The 18,128-nt window shown below is 43.2% G+C and overlaps 1 long non-coding RNA gene across 1 annotated transcript in view; it reads left to right on the top strand.

Moving 5' to 3' along the window:
- The first annotated feature begins 5,551 nt into the window (after positions 1 to 5,551).
- LOC125485250 overlaps positions 5,552 to 18,128 on the top strand; it is a 39,123-nt gene continuing 26,546 nt past the window's right edge. The window contains exon 1 of the long non-coding RNA XR_007263988.1: positions 5,552 to 5,731. This is a non-coding gene — a long non-coding RNA (uncharacterized LOC125485250). The remainder of the gene's footprint in view (positions 5,732 to 18,128) is intronic.

Below are 18,128 nucleotides of genomic sequence, written 5' to 3'. Positions count from 1 at the left end.
TCATCAGTGGTTGCTGGAGTTCATGTACAAAGAGGATGCAATGACCTTCATAGAGCAGCAAAGAGTCACCCCAGCGATTCTATCTTCAACAATATCCACCTTCACATCATATCGTTTGGTACATCATCACAAGGGCATACTGCAGTCACTCTCATTCTCAATGCAAAAACGCACACATTTCTTCCTTTGGTCTCTTCACATTTTCTTCTTACGTTCTACCATTTGCACAACTGTCTGGTCCTTACAGGACTCCTTCCTCAGTTCATAATCCACAGATATGGCTTTATGTTCATCACTTCCCCATCCTGATTCTGTTTTGCTTCTTGTCCAACTCCTAACCCTTCATCTTCTCCAAACCCAACTTCTCAATAACTCTCGTGCTTTGTTTTGGCATCAAGAAAGCACAGAATACCGGGGTTGGGAATGAGGGGGTTTGGCGTAGATTATGATTTGGGAAACAATGTCCTAAAATTATAGCCTCATTTGAACAGAGCAAGGAGTCAGGAAGATAAACACAGTGGACTGTCAATGACTGCCATGGCAGGTGCCATACCTGAGCTGATGTCTACAACTCTTCCAATTCTTCAATCACCTTGGCAAATAATCAGTAAGCTTCTCAACTTCATATTAGATTCTCAAGCTTGCTGAAGCCAAATTTCATTTCTCCTTCATTCTTTCAGTGTTCCTCTAAGTACTTGTCTGAAACAAGAGTGTCGTGCAGGAAACACTTTGGAGGAGAACAGCCCTTCTAAAGATGCACTGTCATGTTGCCCGCCTCCACATATGGTTAAGCGCTGACGGTAAGTATTGGTAAGAAAATTCAGCCACCATGGAATGCTCTTTGGAAAGCTACACAGGCTTCATAAGCTAGAGGGCCTCTTTCAGTTCTGAGTGCTCCTTCCAATCAAACAATATTAGCCAGGACATAACTGGCTCTATTTTATAGTTGCACTCAGAGATTTTTGAGGAGGTCTTGTGGAGCAGTCGGTAGTGGCCCTGCCTCTGAATTGGAAGCTCTGGATTCATGTCCCATGTAACCCATGACATGTTGGCCAAAAAGGTGCATTCATGAAATGGCCAAATAGATTGAGGATCAACTGAAAAATGCTTCTTCCACACACCCATGCCTAGGCAGTAAGAGTAGGAGAGAGTCCTGGTCAACCATCTTATGGAAGGGATATTATAGCATCTACTATCACTGTCCATAGTTCCAGATCACAACGTGCAGGCACAAAGTATGTTGCCAAAGCAATTTGGACTCCTTGAGTGAACGGTAACACACACAATACCAAGAAATTTTTAACATTGGGTTGAAAACATTGACAAGAACTGTTAACGTATTATTTGAAGAATTACATCTCCAACAGCACAGCACACTTTAGGACCATGTTAGATCAGAGTTGTAAATGTGGCAATGAACCCATTTCAGTATGGCAGAGGTAGTTCCTATGATGGCTTTTCTCATCTTATATGGGGTTGCCATAATGCTGGTTAGTGACCTTTACTGTACCCCATAATGCTGGTTAGTGACCTTTACTGTAAACGTTTAACTATTGAATTTAGCCAGTGGTTTTACAGGTGGATGTTCTTCCTGTCACTAAGCCTCACCTTTACCTGAGCTGGGTCAGGCACCATTCACACTGGCTTGCCTGCCTCAGCAGCTCTTTTCTTCAGTAGCAAATAAATTCTGGAGTGAGGCTTGAACCCAGGGTCTTCTGGTTTGAAGGTAGAGCAAGAAACCCACTGAGCCACATTAGCTGCTATAATAGAATGTTCGAGAAGCAATTTAATTCTCCTCACTGCACAGACACAAAGATTCCCTAAAGGAAAATACAGGATTAAAAAACTCAAAAATGTTTCTCTACAACAGCAAGCTGATCTGTGTACAAAGATCCTCAGAAGAGAGTTATGAATATGGTGCTTACCATCTGCAAGAAGGAGAGTGAACACATCCGGTCTTTCTGTGGATGATTGGAAAGATCCAAAAAAGTTCTGGAAGGTACAGAAAGACCAGCTCAAGTCAAGAATCAACTCCAGGGTTAACAGACTCCAACTGTTGTCAAACAGACAGCAACCCCATGAACAAATGAGTGTGACTTTTCCAATGAGGAGCTGTCAGAGAGTCTCATCAAATTAGTGATTGCTTCTATACCAATTAAAGCGTTCAAGAATGATCTTCTGGACAAGAAAAAGGGGCCACATATTGACACATTATAGAATGGGGCGGCACGGTGGCTCAGTGGTTAGCGCTGCTGCCTCACAGCATCAGGGACCTGGGTTCGATTCCACACTCGGGCGACTGTCTGTGTGGAGTTTTCACATTCTCCCTGTGTCTCCGTGGGTTTCCTCCCACAGTCCAAAGATGTGTAGGCTAGGTGGATTGGCCATGCTAAATTGCCTGTTGTGTCCAGGGGTGTGTAAATTAGGTGTATTAGGCATGGGAAATGCAGGGTTACAGGGAAAGGGAAGGGGGATGGGTCTGGGTGGGATGCTCTTTGGAGGGGTGGCATGGACTTGTTGGGCAGAATGGCCTGCTTCCACATGGTAGGGATTCCATGATAATGATGGACAAGAGAAATCTGGTTTCAAAGGTCAGCCCAGAATAAAACACAGTTGGTAAACAAGAAAGTTCAACACCACAACACTGGCAGCAGATTTTCAAATGCAAGCACATCTGGTGGATGCCAATGGGCAAACAGTGCCAAGACTACCAAGACATACAGATCTCAGTACAGTCGCAATTCATGAGATTCAAACCACACCCACTGAGATGGAACAGACCAAGGGTATGAAATTGAGTCAGTCAACAATCTCAAGTTGTACCCAAACCACTTTGACATGATCTGCAATTTTGTGGATCATGTGAAATTGTCACAAGGATGATTCATCTATTCATCAATCCTCCAAAGATCTGCAGTGTGCACATCCAGGAAAAACTTTGTGTGGAATTGAATCAGGTTGGAAGAGTGCAATTCTGAAGGTGGAGCCCCACTTGGATTGGTGTATCCTGAAAAAAGATGGCACCATAAGACTAAACCAAGATCCAAAGTACCTCAACCTTCCTCATGAAGAGACGACCACATAAACACTGATCTTTGAAAAACTAAGTGCTAAATTTTCTGGAGCCAGGTTCTTTCCTAAATAAGATGTGTGACACAGCCACTGTTCTGCCAACTTAGCAGAAAAAGTCCCAGGAGCTCATGATATTTGAGCTGGCATTACCTGCGCTGTTTCAGGTTGATACCATTTGGGCTATCAGTTAGCCAAGACTGATTCCAGCAGGAATATTGTACAGGATTATTGAAAATGTATCTGACAGCGTTTGCTTGGCTGACAGTGTTATGGTCATGGGTAAGACAAAGGCAGGTCATGAGCACAACCTTTAACTACTGATGGCAGCAGTACAATGACAAGGAATGGTGTTTAACAGCATGAATTTGTCAAGCCAGGGTCAGCCACTTTAAACATCTTCAGCTCCATGGAGTCTGCCTTTCCAGGCAATTTTGAGGATGTTAAGTAAGTGCTCACCCTGAGGGTGAAATGGATGTTTCATCTTCCTTTTGCCATTTTTTCTTAACATTTGCGGAGAAAGTATCATGCTGAGAAAGTTTTTGAAGAAAGACGTTCGCTATTTGTGGCAAGACAACCACAAGTACGTCTTTGGTTCTCTTGCGGCGGTCGTCTGCAAAAGTTTGCCTCCTGCAATACTCTGACCCAAAGATTCTCAAAGCAGATACATCACCAAAGGCTGAGCCATATGTCTTTAATGATTCATGTTGATGGTGTCCTTATGTGCACACACTGTAAAACCTGAGATAAGTGTTATTAACAAATCACAACCAATTTCCAGTAACCAGATTTCACCAAAAGTCACAGCTTGTGAGCATCTTTTAAGCTTAGAATTTGTATCATCTATTAACTCTTCAAACTCCCAATCAACTCGCCTTGATTTAGCCTTTTAAATCCTCTCAGTAAGCACTTTTTCAGTGCAAATCCACAGATGTGGTGAAGCTTATGTGGTTTTGGAATAAACTCCAAAATCTTCAGCTAACTCCCCATGACTCTCCATTTTACTCTACACCAAATGTCCTGAATTATACTTGTGTGATATTACATGAAATCTCAGAGGTCTTGGCATCTTCTCTGAGACCTTAGCCCTGATGAGTGACTTGCATGTATTCAGGGGTTCAGAAAAGAACTGGGTCTACTTGTAATAACTACTGGAGCAAGAGATTATCATGCAGATCACCCTTCAGGGTGAAGTAACAATCTCTCAAACTGAATCTCGGGCAGATAGAGGAGTAGAGAGAATGAGATATTTTTGGTAAAAAGGAGTTTGTTCGGGTCTGGAAACTGGAAACTAATAAAGTGGTGCAGACCAGTGGGAGAACCACTGACATGAGTGGGAAGAGACTAGAGGAAGGGAGGAAAAAAAAATCAAATCAGGATTTGAAGAGGGAAGATAATGAAGCAAGGACACTGGAAGCCATGATCAACTAGAAAAAAGTGTTGTTTGAGGATCTTGGGATGAAGATTGAAGCGAGCTGTGCACATTGGCATCTCTCGGAGGCTGGGTGTAAGCTTTTCTGAGTTTATCATTGCAGGTTGGATATTTCATAGAGCTGATAACTGTGGACAGACTGGAAGGAAATCAATGGATGCGATGCTGAATGGAAGATTATGTGATAATGGTTAACTTCACGTGCTTTAGTGTACACAATTCTGAGGTAATTGGATAAGGTGCATTTTCCCTGTAGTAGCATAGTACAACTGTAACAGCAGCTCTCTCATACTTTAGATTGTTGCAGAGAACAGCTTGAAATTGCAGCAAATAGTTGAATGAATGTACGTAATAAAATTGGAAAAAAAAAGCAATGCTGTACAAGGATTTCAGCATCTGCGGACAGATTGATGAAAAGACTTATTGCCTCGGGTCTATGCATCAGTTCGGCATTCTCCATTTTTGTTTCAGATTTCCGACTTCTGTGGTCTTTTGCTTTTGTGTGAATGAATGCACAGGTGGTTATAAAAGAAAACCACAAAAACAGTCAGTCAAATGTCAAACCTATTGTAGAATTCCAACATGACATTAATTTCTCTGCTGCAGCTTCTGGTTATAACCACAAAAATACACCATCACCTCACTTGGTGACTAACTTGCATTGAGAACACTTCTTCCTTCAAAACTGTTACTTCTGCATTGCTGAAATAATATCCGCTTGCATCTATTTCAGTTCTTGGTAATGTGGGTGTCCTATAAATAATCCTGTCAGCAGTTGACAGTGCCCTTATCTATTCAATGACTTGGTCTGAAATACAACTCAGAGGGGAAACAACAGTCCATTGCAAAATGTGGCTTATATTTCTGTGCATTAATTGTTCACTGGCAATCAGTAATCTGTTCCACCCTGACTTGACAGTGCTCACAATCTCAAAATAACTTCAAAAGGGTGTTTTGAAGGGTGATGGAAACTAAAACTGCAACTTATCTAGCTGTTGTCCACTGTCTCACAACAGTGTGGGAACTGGTGATCACATGGTTGCTCAAGCTTAAAACAGTGCTCTGCAGCTTTCCAATGCAACCTCAGCATATATACCAACTGTCAGCAATTCACACTTCTGCTTGGATGATTTTGAATATATTTGAAGTCTGTGCTTCGCCATCAACAGAAGGAAGATTTTGAAGTCGAGCTGTTCAAATGTTGAATGCCACACTCAGAGTGCTGCTAAAGTAAGTTCATTAGAGGGAGTTTATGGGTCTGATGCCTTGATGCAGGGCTAAGAGATTGATTTTGTAGAGTGGTCATTTCTAGCGAATGCCCTTTTCTGCAATTGCACCATAAGCCTCACACGCTGCTTAACACCTGCCCCCATTTCTCCATCAGTCTTGACTCATACCTAACATTCTTAGCTTAACTGACTCCTTATCCACCCACATCTCACACCTTATACAAGCTGCTAGTTCAGGGACCATGACAACAACGTCACTCAAACAGATTGCACTACAATTTGCTTCCGTTTCTTTTCCACGCCAAGCTGGACAACAGAAACCAGCAGCAGCTATCTAACAGGGGCCAGTTCTCACTCCAGCGGAGGAGACAACACTCTCCATCATTGGAATGGACACAGCTGTGGTTATGGCCAGCAGTGTCATATGGTCATACCTACTTTTCCTCACTCCTATTTCATCCTGATTGCACCATCTCTTCTAATTACCAAGCTAGCATGATGTAAGCATGTATCTCCTACATGTCACCCCCTGCCCTCACCTCAACCCCATCCCTGCACTCCCTCTCTTCAGCTAACAGCTTTAAACCAAGGTTAACCATAGAGTTGTGCTGTAGGTTCCCCAAGTGCAGTGAAAGTGGCACGAGGAAGGAGACTGGCTGGTCAACTGGGCATGGTAGAGTGGACATGGCACAAGAGAGAAGACTTGCTGCATCTGCAACAGTCATTGGCTCTAATGACACTCATTTCTCATTGGTTATTTTTGCATGGATCATGGAAGATGCTGGCAAGGCCAAACTTTATTGCCCTTACCTAATTGAACTTCAGTCAAATAGCTTTCAGGGCATTCAGAGACACCAGAACCAGGCAATCAGAGGTCACAGCGACAATGGGCTTTGGCCAAATGAGAATCCACAGGGAGTTTTGCAGCTAACGTCAACTGGCAGAGAGTCAATGCCTCTGTGTCTTTCCTGCTAGGTTGTGTCTTAAATATGCTGCACATCAACAAATAGACAATGGGGCTTGCTCAAATTGATACTCAAGTCTGCACTACCCAGGCTGTATATTGTACCCGAGAAAGATTGTCCTACATCAGCATGGTGTGCTATACCCTCCCTAATACAACACTCAATAAAGTAGGCATGTTTTAGGAGAATAAGAGATGGAAGAGTGAGATGTCTCCTCCAATGAGAAAAGCAATGCTTATGACATGGACTAGAAGAAGCCCAGGGTTTTATCAGGTGAGATGTGTGAGCTATAGATACTTGTTTCTTCTGCTATGCTTTGTCAACAAACTGTCATCATTCTCTCTATTTGGGACATACACCATTGAGTTGCTTCAAGTACATTTTTCTCTGCATCATTAAGTTATGTATATTACATTTTTCTCTGCTTCATTAAATTAGGCTTCTGGTTTTATTCGTACTATGCTGATATCCCTTGATAACTTTTGTGATTCCTTAAAGGTATAAAATGATATATAAAAGTCTAGCCTTTGCACTGCAATTCCGGGCTCCAGGTGGGAATTATCTTATTCTGAGGATGTTCTGGCTAGCCATGGAGATCCCATCCATGGGAAACATATTTCCCGCTTCCATGCTGCAGACTACAGTCATATTTCTTTAATCCTCAAATATATGTCTCTATTCTGTGCAAATAGCAAGCATAGGCTCATTTTCCTCTACGTCTCATCACCTAACACTGGCACAGTCCCCAAGATCAATCTTATGAGCCTTGGCTGCAACTTCCAAATAAGGTTATCTTTGTTTAGGTCATGAAGAACAATATGAGGCATGCATATTGCTTGATGATGTGAGACAATAAACGGTCTGCCAATGGAAGAACAGAATCATATTCTGAAGTTCGGAGGTTTGTGGAAGGGAGCTGGAAATGCACCACCCCATTCACTTTAGCCAACCATGTCAGCATCTAGTGATGCAATGAGATTACAGGAAACCTGTATGCAGTACAAACAAAGGTATATTTAGAGCAATACAAACTGTATAAATTGGATAATAAGCCCTCAGAACAACCTTTTTCTTTGCCTCCCACTGTGTCAAGGCAGTGTGCAGACAGCCCCACTTGGAATGAAGGCAGCATGTTGACTGGTGACTGTGATGGTTTGGACAGGCATTTTCAGGGGACTCAGTACCTCCAGGGCCCTGCAATGCTGAGGTTGTCCTGTACAGGTTCGGGTGCTCACTCTCTTTCCTGACCAGTTAGAGGCAATGGCTCCCCGGCAGAGGGGTGGGGGAAAGGAAGGACATCCCCGAGGTGTCTGGAGATAGGAAGCCTGCCCACAACTCCTCCTCCCTGTGGGTTTCTGACTTATTGAAGTGAAGAGTCATGTCGAGGCAGGTCAAGGTGCTCCAGAGATGGAGGTCAGGTCCCCAGAACCTATGTGTGTTCTGCTCTACCTGGGTCTCCAAGGTGGCTGCTATCCTTTCCATGCAGGCAGCGAAGCACTCATTTACCAGGCAGTGCAGACTCCTCCATTTTCCCTTCCAGGCCGCTGAAGGCCTCTGGATCTCTGCCTGATGTACCCCTGCCTGTTCCTGCATCTCCAGCATGTCAATCATGGAAAGCTAGAGAGGTGTGTCCATTGCATGGGGCTAAGCGGGGGCCTGGTTTCAGTGATCCCCCAAGTATCAGAGGCCTTGCATGTTGCTTACTTCACTGGTTGTGGATTTATGTTTACGCTGTGCTCACCAGATGCTGAGTCCAAGCCAAACGCAGTTCATATATCCACCGAGGTGCATATCTCTGTGCTGGTGGAGCTTGCAGGACCCCATTAGGGAAATTGGGGAAAGGCTAAGTTTACTGAAATAAAATATGATTTGATTCAAGCGTAGTTACTAGGAGTGGCTACTTGCAGAAAAAACCTGGAAAGCATTCAAAAAGGTAACAGTCGTGTCTGTTCTGGTGAAGCGAAAGGATGGCACGAAGACTGGAAAACACTGGATATCAAAGGATATATTGGTTAGGATTAAGAACAAAGGAGACACTTATGTCAGGTACCAAAGGCTCAATATGGCAGAGCTCCTAAAGAAGTATGAAAAGTGCAAGAGGGATCTCAAAAGGAAATGAGGAAAGTAAAGAGAGTGCATTGCTGGGTAGAATAATGGAAGCCCAAATGTTTTCTTTTAAATATGGAAAGGAATAGAGTAATGAGGCAAAGAGTAGGGCCCATTGGGGACTTTAGAGGTAATGTGTGTTTGGACGCAGAAACGTGGGAACAGTCCTCAAGGTATACTTTACAGGCTTCACAACATGAAAGGATGACACAGGAATATACATCAAGGTGGAGGACCTTGAAATATTAGAAGATATCAACATAGACAGAAGGTACTAGTGGGTTAAGCAGCCTTAAAGGTTTGCAGACCCAGACGATGGAACTGGAACCGATAGCTAATCTCAGTGATGGTGACCATGAAACTATCATTAAAACCCATCCAGTTCACCGATGTCCTTCAGAAATCTGCCACCTTCACCTGATCAGGCCCACTCCAGATTCGCAGTAATGTGCTTGTCTCTTACCTGCCCTCTGACATGGCTTAACAATTCAAATTCAAGTGTAATTTACGATGGGCAACAAAACTGGCCTTGCTAGGGAAGAGTAAAGGACAGCGTTACAGACTTCACTACATTCTTATAAAGATGAAAAGGCCTGGAGTGTTAAATGCCTTGACAATCTTGACAGATTCCTTTCATTGCTTAACATGTCCATTTTAGAAGCGTGACAATTCTTTGACAGCATCAACTGTTCTTTGACAGCTTGAAATTTATTTGAAGTCTTGACCATCCCAGTTGGTTCAGGCACTTTCTACGCAATGTGCGTAACTTGTTTTCATAATCGCAGGGGGGCACCTGATTTCTCCAAAAGGATACCTTACCTCTTCAAAGATTACCTCGAAAGAGCTAACTTATTGCTCTTAAAGTGCATCTTATGTCTCCCAAAGTGTTCCTGACCTTCAACAAAGGGAAGTTTGACTTCCCAAAGGTTATCCTGGGACCAAATACCTTAAGGAATACCTTACCTCTCTCCCAAAGGGTATCCTGACTATGCAAACAAATCCACAAGGTTCAGGCTTGCTCTTTCCTTGTTTCATCTGCATGCATTGGGTTTCAGACACTTAGAGCACCAAAGTTATGCAGGATTGTCAGCAGCTAATGATTTAAATGGCCAGTTGCCTCCATGCATGCATCTCCAGCCAACTCCAAACCTGCCACTGTGAAAGTGAGTTGTGGCTTGTTCTGAGAAAGGACTGAAAATTTTTGAAGACTATAGTAAGGTTGTTTTTCTCCCCTGTATAAAAACTTACCTCGTGCAGCAGCAGCCTTCTTGTTTTCAGCGGCGGGTGTGTGGAGAGAACACGAGCCAGAAAGGAACTGATATATTCGGGCATTGGCTAAACCCGAAACACTACACGTGAAGTGTCTCCCACCCATCCTACTCCTCTAACCAAAAAAAAAGATTGTGTGGAGGGTCGGTAAGGTAAGGCCTTTTTTTTATTCTTCTGGAAATCTCGAGCAGAGGGAATGGAAGCTAGGGCAGTTGCATGCTCCTTTTGCAGGATGTGGGAGGTAAGGGTCACTGCTGGTGTCCCCTCTGACTTCACCTGCGAGAAGTGCACCCAACTCAATCTCCTCAAAAACCACGTTAGGGACCTGGAGCTGGATGAACTCCAGATCATTCGGGAGGCTGAGGGGGTGATAGAGAATAGTTATAAGGAGGTGGTCACACCCAAGGTACAGGAAAAAGGTAGCTGGGTGACTGTCAGGAAGGGGAAAGGGAATAGGCAGACACTGCAGGGATCCCCTGTGGCCGTTCCCCTCAATAATAAGCATACCGTTTTGGATACTGTTGGGGTGGATGACCTACCAGGGGAAGGCTATAGCGGACATGTATCTGGCCCTGTGGCACAGAAGGGAAGGGGTGAGAATAGGAGAGCAATTGTAGTGGGGGATTCAATAGTAAGAGGCACAGACAGGCGCTTCTGTGGATGCGAACGAGACGAACGGATGGTATGTTGCCTCCCGGGTGCCAGGGTCCGCGATGTCTCGGATCGTGTCTTCAAGATCCGTAAGGGGGAGGGTGAGCAGCCAGCAGTCATGGTACACATCGGTACCAATGACACAGGTAGAAAAAGGACTGAGAATGTGAAAAACGAATACAGGGAGTTAGGTTGGAAGCTGAAGTCCAGGACAAACAGGGTAGTTATCTCTGGATTACTACCAGTGCCACATGATAATGAGGTAAGAAATAGGGAGAGAGTGCAGCTAAACACGTGGCTACAGGGCTGGTGTAGGAGGGAGGGCCTCCATTATGTGGATAATTGGAGCATATTCTGGGGAAGGTGGGACCTGTACAGTAAGGACGGGTTGCACCTGAACTGGAAGGGCACAAATATCCTGGGAGGGAGGTTTGCTAGAGCTGCACGGGACGGTTTAAACTAGTTTGGCAGGGGGTGGGGAACTGGATTTATAACTCAGAGGATAAGGTATTCAGCCTTCCAACAGACACAACAGGGAGTGAGGTTGTTTATAAAGAAATGCGGTCGACGGAGCTTAATTGTGGAAACAGGGATGGTTTGAGGTGTGTATACTTCAGTGCTAGAAGTATCAGAAATAAAGTGGATGAACTTAGAACATGAGACGGTACTTGGAACAATGATGTTGCGGCCATTACAGAAACTTGGGTAACACAGGGACAGGAATGGTTGTTGGAAGTTCCGGGATTTAGATGCTTTAAAAGAAATGGTGAGGGTGGAAAAAGAGGCGGGGGAGCGGCATTACTAGTCAGGGCGAGTACAGGAGCTACTGAAAGGCAGTTTGAGAATGATATGTCTACAGAGTGAGTTTGGGTTGAGGCCTGGAACAAGAAAGGAGCAGTCACTTTATTGAAGGTTTTTTTACAGACCCCCTAATAGTTGCAGAGAAGTGGAGGAGCGGATTGGGAGGCAGATACTGGAAAGGTGCAGAAGTCACAGGGTTGTAGTCATGGGTGACTTCAACTTTCCAAATATTGATTGGAAACTTTTTAGTTGTAATAGTTTAGATGGAGCGGGTTTTGTCCAGTGCGTTCAGGAAGGATTCCTGACACAGTATGTAGATAGACCAACACAAGGAGAGGCCACTTTGGATTTGGTGCTTGGCAATGAACCGGGCCAAGTGTTAGACCTGTTGAGGAGAGCATTTTGGCAATAGCGATCATAACTCTGTTACTTTTACAATAGTCATGGATAAGGATAGGTACATACAGCAGGGTAAGGTTTATAATTGGGGGAAGGGTAATTACAATTCTGTTAGGCAAGAACTGGGTAACATAAAATGGGAACAGATGCTGTCAGGGAAGAGCATTGTTGAAATGTGAAGATTGTTTAAGGAATGCATACTGCGTGTGCTCGATATGTTTGTCCCTAGCAGGCCGTGAAGATGCGGTCGAGTGAGGGAGCCTTAGTTCTCAAGAGAGGTTGAACAACTGGTTAAGAGGAAGAAGGATGCTTACGTAAGGTTTGGGAAACAAGGAACGGAAAGGCTCGAGAGGGATACAAGTTATCCAGGAAGGAGCTGAAGAAAGGGCTCAGGAGAGCTATAAGGGGGCATGAGAAAACCTTGACAGATAGGATCAAGGAAATCTCCAAGGCTTTTTACACATACGTGAGGAATAAAGAATGACCAGAAATAGGGCTGATCAAGAATTGTAAAGGGAATTTGTGCAAGAAGCCTGAAGAGATAGGAGAGGTCCTTAATGAATACTTTTCTTCGGTATTCACAACTGAGAGGGACGTAGTTGTAGAGGACGACATTGTGAAACAGGCGGGTAGTAAGGAAGATGTGCTAGGAACTTTGAGGAAGTTGAAGATAGATAAGTCCCCCGGGCCTAATGGGATTTATCCAAGGCTTCTATGGGAAGCAAGGGAAGAGATCGCAGGGCCTTTGGCGATGATCTTTTCATCCTCACTGTCCACGGGTATAGTGCCGGCAGATTGGAGAGAGGCAAATGTTATTCCCTTGTTCAAAAAAGGGAATAAGGATAACCCCGGAAATTACAGGCCAGTTAGTCTAACGTCAGTGGTGGGCAAATTATTGGAAAGGGGCCTGAGAGATAGGATTAATGATCACTCGGAAAGGCACAGTTTGATTCGTAATAGTCAGCATGGATTTGTGAGGGGTAGATCATGCCTCACAAACCTTACTGAATTCTTTGAAGACGTGACCAAACACGTGGATGAAGGTAGAGCAGTGGATGTGGTATACATGGATTTAAGTAAGGCATTTGATAAGGTTCCCCATGGTAGGCTCAGGAAGAAGGTAAGGAGGCATGGGATAGGGGGAAATGTGGCAGATTGGATTCAGAATTGGCTGACCCTTAGAAGACAAAGGGTGGTAGTGGATGGAAAATATTCAACATGGTGTTCAGTTATGAGTGGTGTACCACAAGGATCTGTTCTGGGTCCTCTTCTATTTGTGATTTTTGTGAATGATTTGGATGAAGGAGTGGAAGGGTGGATTAGCAAGTTCGCGGACGATACGAAGGTGGGTCGCATTGTGGACAGTGCGGAGGGCTGTTCTAGGTTACAAAGGGACATTGATAGGATGCAGAGCTGGGCTGAGAAGTGGCAGATGGAGTTTAACCCTGAAAAGTGTGAGGTGATTCATTTTGGAAGGACAAACTTGAAAGCAGAATACAGGGTTAACGTAAAGATTCTTGGCAGTGTGGAGGAGCTTCGGGAGATCTTGGGGTTCATGTTCACAGTTCCTTGAAAGCTGCCACCCAGGTGGATAGAGTTGTTAAGAAGGCATATGGTGTGTTAGTTTTCATTAATAGAGAGATTGAGTTCAAGAGCCGTGAAGTTATGCTCCAGCTGTACAAAAGCCTGGTTCGGCCACATCTGGAGTATTGTGTACAGTTCTGGTTGCCTCATTACAGGAAAGATGTAGAAGTGTTGGAAAAGGTGCAGAAGAGATTTACCAGGATGTTGCCTGGAATGGAGGGAAGGTCTTATGAGGAAAAGTTGAGAGAGCTAAGGCTTTTCTCTTTAGAACGACGAAGGATGAGAGGTGACTTGATAGAGGTGTACAAAATGATCAGAGGTATAGATAGAGTAGACAGCCAGAGACTTTTTCTTAGGGTAGAGGTAGCTATTACGAGGGGGCATAGTTTTAAAGTGAGTGGAGGTAGATATAGGGGAGACGTCAGAGGTAGGTTCTTTCCTCAGAGAGGGTAGTGGAGTCGGTCTTATTAGGGGCATTTAAGCGGCTATTAGATAGGCATATGGATGATAGTATAAGGTAGGGGTGGAGGTTAGAAAGACCTTAGGATTAGGGTAAAAGTTCAGCGCAACATCGTGGGCCGAAGGGCCTGTACTGTGCTGTACTGTTCTATGTTCTGCTATCTTTGACACAGAGCCTTGCCAAAAATGACAGAAGTCATTAAAATTCCTCAGTCCAGCTTCAGAACACATATCAGAGGCTCTCTAATGTGTCAAACTGTGTTCTGATTCACTGCAACTGACACTGCACTTGAGTTCGTGCAAGAGGTGCTCCCTCTAGTGGGGCAGCACATATTGTCGTAAAGGGGTTTCTGTGGTTGAAGTTTAGTACTACAACCAATCCTTATTTATTTGAAAGTCTAAGGACCACTAATTATCATTGGTAGAGGATAGAGTATAGGCAAGTCTTAAAAAAGAAGCACTTTTAAGTAAAAAGACACCGTTTATGTCACGAGAGGAGTAAGTACAAATTACATTGACTAAAATCAGACATAATTACTTAAGACCATGAGGAGCCAGTCTGTCACTTCTGATCTCATTGGGATCACATGTAAGACGACATGATTCTCCATTCAAAGACTGTGCAACATGATCAGATTCAGTGGAATTTAATGGAACTTAAATGTTAACTTTGATAGAATTGTAACCTTATACAACATCTACACCCAAGCTATAGTGACCATCATTTGCACTTATACCTTATTGTATTTCACTACTTTTATAATCACCACTGTTCCTCTTCCCCACAAGTTCCTGACTTCACAACTTCAAGCAGTCTGGAGATTTCACATTTCTTCTAGAAAACATTCTCTTTGGACTTAGAAGATTGGTTGGTCTTTAACTTGAGAACTATTGTCTTTAATTCTGATTATGACTGAGATTAGTCACTGAGATTACCATCACGAAGCATTTGTGGAAGATTATTCTACAGTGAGACCTGCCACTTTAGTGAGCTGAGTTAGCTGAGCACATATTCTGTTGGGCCCATTGGGTTTGTGTGCAGTAACCATGCTTGACACAACTTTTGTTTTGATTTGGGTGCCAGGGAAATGATACCAGTTCTGTCATTTCCTCAAGTTGCTTGTAAACCTCATTAGTTAAGGGATGCAGAATCTTTCTGGGTGTATAGAGACAAAATTGCTTAGTATCCTTACTTAACAAGATAATATATTTGATATTGAGTTTGCTAAGCTTGTGAACAATATAAGATATAACTTTCAAAGGAACGTTTACTCATGTTCAGTTCCAGTTTGCTAATCTCAACAAAAACCACCAAACTTGCCTTCCTGCTCAACAGTGAAGTTTCCCGACAATGGATGACATATTCCTTCCCTGCTACCTGCCACTCTTCATATTATGGTGTTGCTTGTAGCATACCTGTCATGTTGTGAGGGATTCCTCTCACAATCTCGAGCTTTATGTCTGTAGGCTGTAACTTTCTGTTCATTCACCTTGGTATTTGTTCTGATAGAGCAATGGCACCCATTATATTAAGTTTAAAATTAGCCCATTAACATAATCAAATTTGACTTGGTTGGATCCTTCCTTTCCCTGAGCAATGCCGAGGGTAATCTTTCCTGAAGGAGGAGGTCTAATTGTCTTAACCTCTTTGAATGGGCAGGCAGGTGGATTTTTGCTGCAGTGGAACTGTCTCCTACTTCCGTACACTCTTTTAAAATACAAAATACAGATGTGGAATTCTTCTGTCATCACTGTGCATTGCCTGGTGCCTATGAGGTTGCCCTGCCCCTTAGTATTTGGTATTTGGCACGTTGAATACAATAGTGTATCATTCAGCTTTAGACTTAATATTTAATTCCCAGTATGTCTAGCTGCCTCTTCCTACCTCGTACTATTTTTTTGGCACCTTCTACCAGTTTTGAGGTGAAGGTCTGGTTTTACCCTATTGCTGCTCCCATGGAAGCTGTCAACTACTTGTCATTATATGTGTTTCAGCTGCTGCCTGATCACCCCTGTTTTCTGAAGTAGTTGTGTATTTAAAGTGATCAAAACTTGCCTTCAGAATTTTTATTTCCTGGATTGAATGCTTTCTCTCTGCTGTTGTTATCTTGAGGCATTTAAACACTTGTACCCAGTGCTGATCACTATGTTACATTGGGGTCTGGGTGAATGAATTATAGTGCTGTCACAATCCTCCTTTCTATGCTGTGTCTAAGGGCCCGAATAATTATCAGTGGTAAACAATAGACAACTCTGAGTCTTGACAGGAAGAAGCACTTGTCTTACGTTACAGGAGATAGTTTATTGCAATGATAGCATTTGGTATAAGTTTCATTGACCAGTTCAATATAGATTTTGAGGCTATCACAGGTCATGTATGTCATTTATGACCCCATTGGGATCTTGTGCAAGCCTGTCTGATTCTCCACTGGGACTGTGTGACATTATCAGATTCGGTGGTGTTTAATGCCACTCCAACATGAACTCTTTCACAATCAGTGCTGTGTACAAATAAAGAGCCTTCTTTCTTCCCTGTCACCCTTTCATGAATGAGGAAGAACAAGGACAACACTTATGGGATCCGTGATGTTTGAAATTGGAAAATTTAAAATTTTGAAATGATATAATCTCACAGATGGTGAAGAATTGAATCCAACAACTAATGTGTGGGACTCTACAACAGCCAAAAATAATCCATACATGCTGAAGCAGATAATGTGTGTTTTGACGTTAGCACATGTTCATCATGTGCTCAAAAGATATGAAAAACTGTGCCTTAAAATAATAGTAATAATTACTACAATCATGCATTCTCTGAATACTTAATCAACTAAAGCACTTAACTGTATAGACAAGAAATCTCACCTTCTGCCTGTGTGCTGTGCTATTAACTGGTGTCTCTTCAGTTAAATAGGCATATGCTACCTGCTATCCAGATGATAACAGCAGTATTCCAACTACGTAAATGTTGGAATTAACAAATGGCCTGTTTTTGTACTCTACCCTGAATGTGATACTGGATAGCTGATGGTATCTGATGCACTTTAACACATCTAAACCAAGCAACATTAGAAGAATAAAGGAAAAAATATGGGAAACAAACAAAGGAAACTATAGTTTGTTTGAGCTGGCAGCCTGAACTGTCCCTTATCTGTTTATGAAATGAGACATAGCTTGCCTTCTTGTTGTATATTGTCCATTGCTTCACCTGTGGATTTAATCTTCCTATCCCATCCAGCACTGTAGCAAAGGTCTGTACAGTAATGAATTCTCTCTGTAGTACTTAAGGTCAAAAATCACATGACACCAGGTTATAGTCCAATGGGTTTATTTGAAAACACTAGCTTTCTGACCTCTGCTCCTTCCTAAGGTGTAGTGTGAAAGAGGAGGTATACCGACACAGAATTTATAAGCAGAAAAGTAACAACCCTAAAAATGGCTCCCTGACCGCCTCCTGTTAAATCTTTAATCAGCTCAAAAGGAGATGCAGGTTTCTAATGATTAAAATGCAAATCCCAGAATTTCTCTCAAGTCATTGCCCTGAAATACTTAAAGGTTTTATCAGTGTATACAAGAGGTAACTTCTCGGGTCAGACAATGCATTTTAGGTGTGAGGCCTTGTTTAGAATCTGTCTGTTTTTTAACCTGGAGTCAGGCCGGTTTTTTTTGAACAAAATAGAATGTAACTGCAAATACACAAACATCTTGGATGAAGTAATTCACCCCATAGATTTATATGCGTGTGTATGTGCGCGTGTGTTTGTGCGCGTGTTTGTGCGTGTGTATGTGTGCACGCACATGTGTGTGCTTGAGAGACAGTGTGACTGTGAGGGAGTGTATGTGTGTGAGAGTGTGAGTGTGTGTGTGAGAGAGGGTCTATGTGAATGTGTGTGTGTGTTTGTGTGAGAGAGTGTGTGTGTGAGAAAGAGTGTGCGTGTGTGTGTGTGCGTACATGCGCACGTGTGTGCTTGAGAGAGAGTGTGTGACTGTGTGGGAGTGTACATGTGTGAGAGTGTGAGTGTGTGTATGAGATGGGGTCTGTGTGAATGTGTGTGTGTGTGTGTGTGTGTGTGTGTGTGTGTTAGAGAGTGGGTGTGAGAGAGAGTAAGAGTGTGTGAGAGAGAGAGAGTGTGTGTATATGAGAGAGAGAGAGAGAGACTGTGT

This window comes from Rhincodon typus, chromosome 17 (assembly GCF_021869965.1).
Source record: "Rhincodon typus isolate 14 chromosome 17, sRhiTyp1.1, whole genome shotgun sequence".
Lineage (NCBI taxonomy): Eukaryota > Metazoa > Chordata > Chondrichthyes > Orectolobiformes > Rhincodontidae > Rhincodon > Rhincodon typus.
The sequence above is the reverse complement of the archived record's forward strand: the minus strand, read 5'-3'. Positions and strand labels throughout refer to the sequence as shown.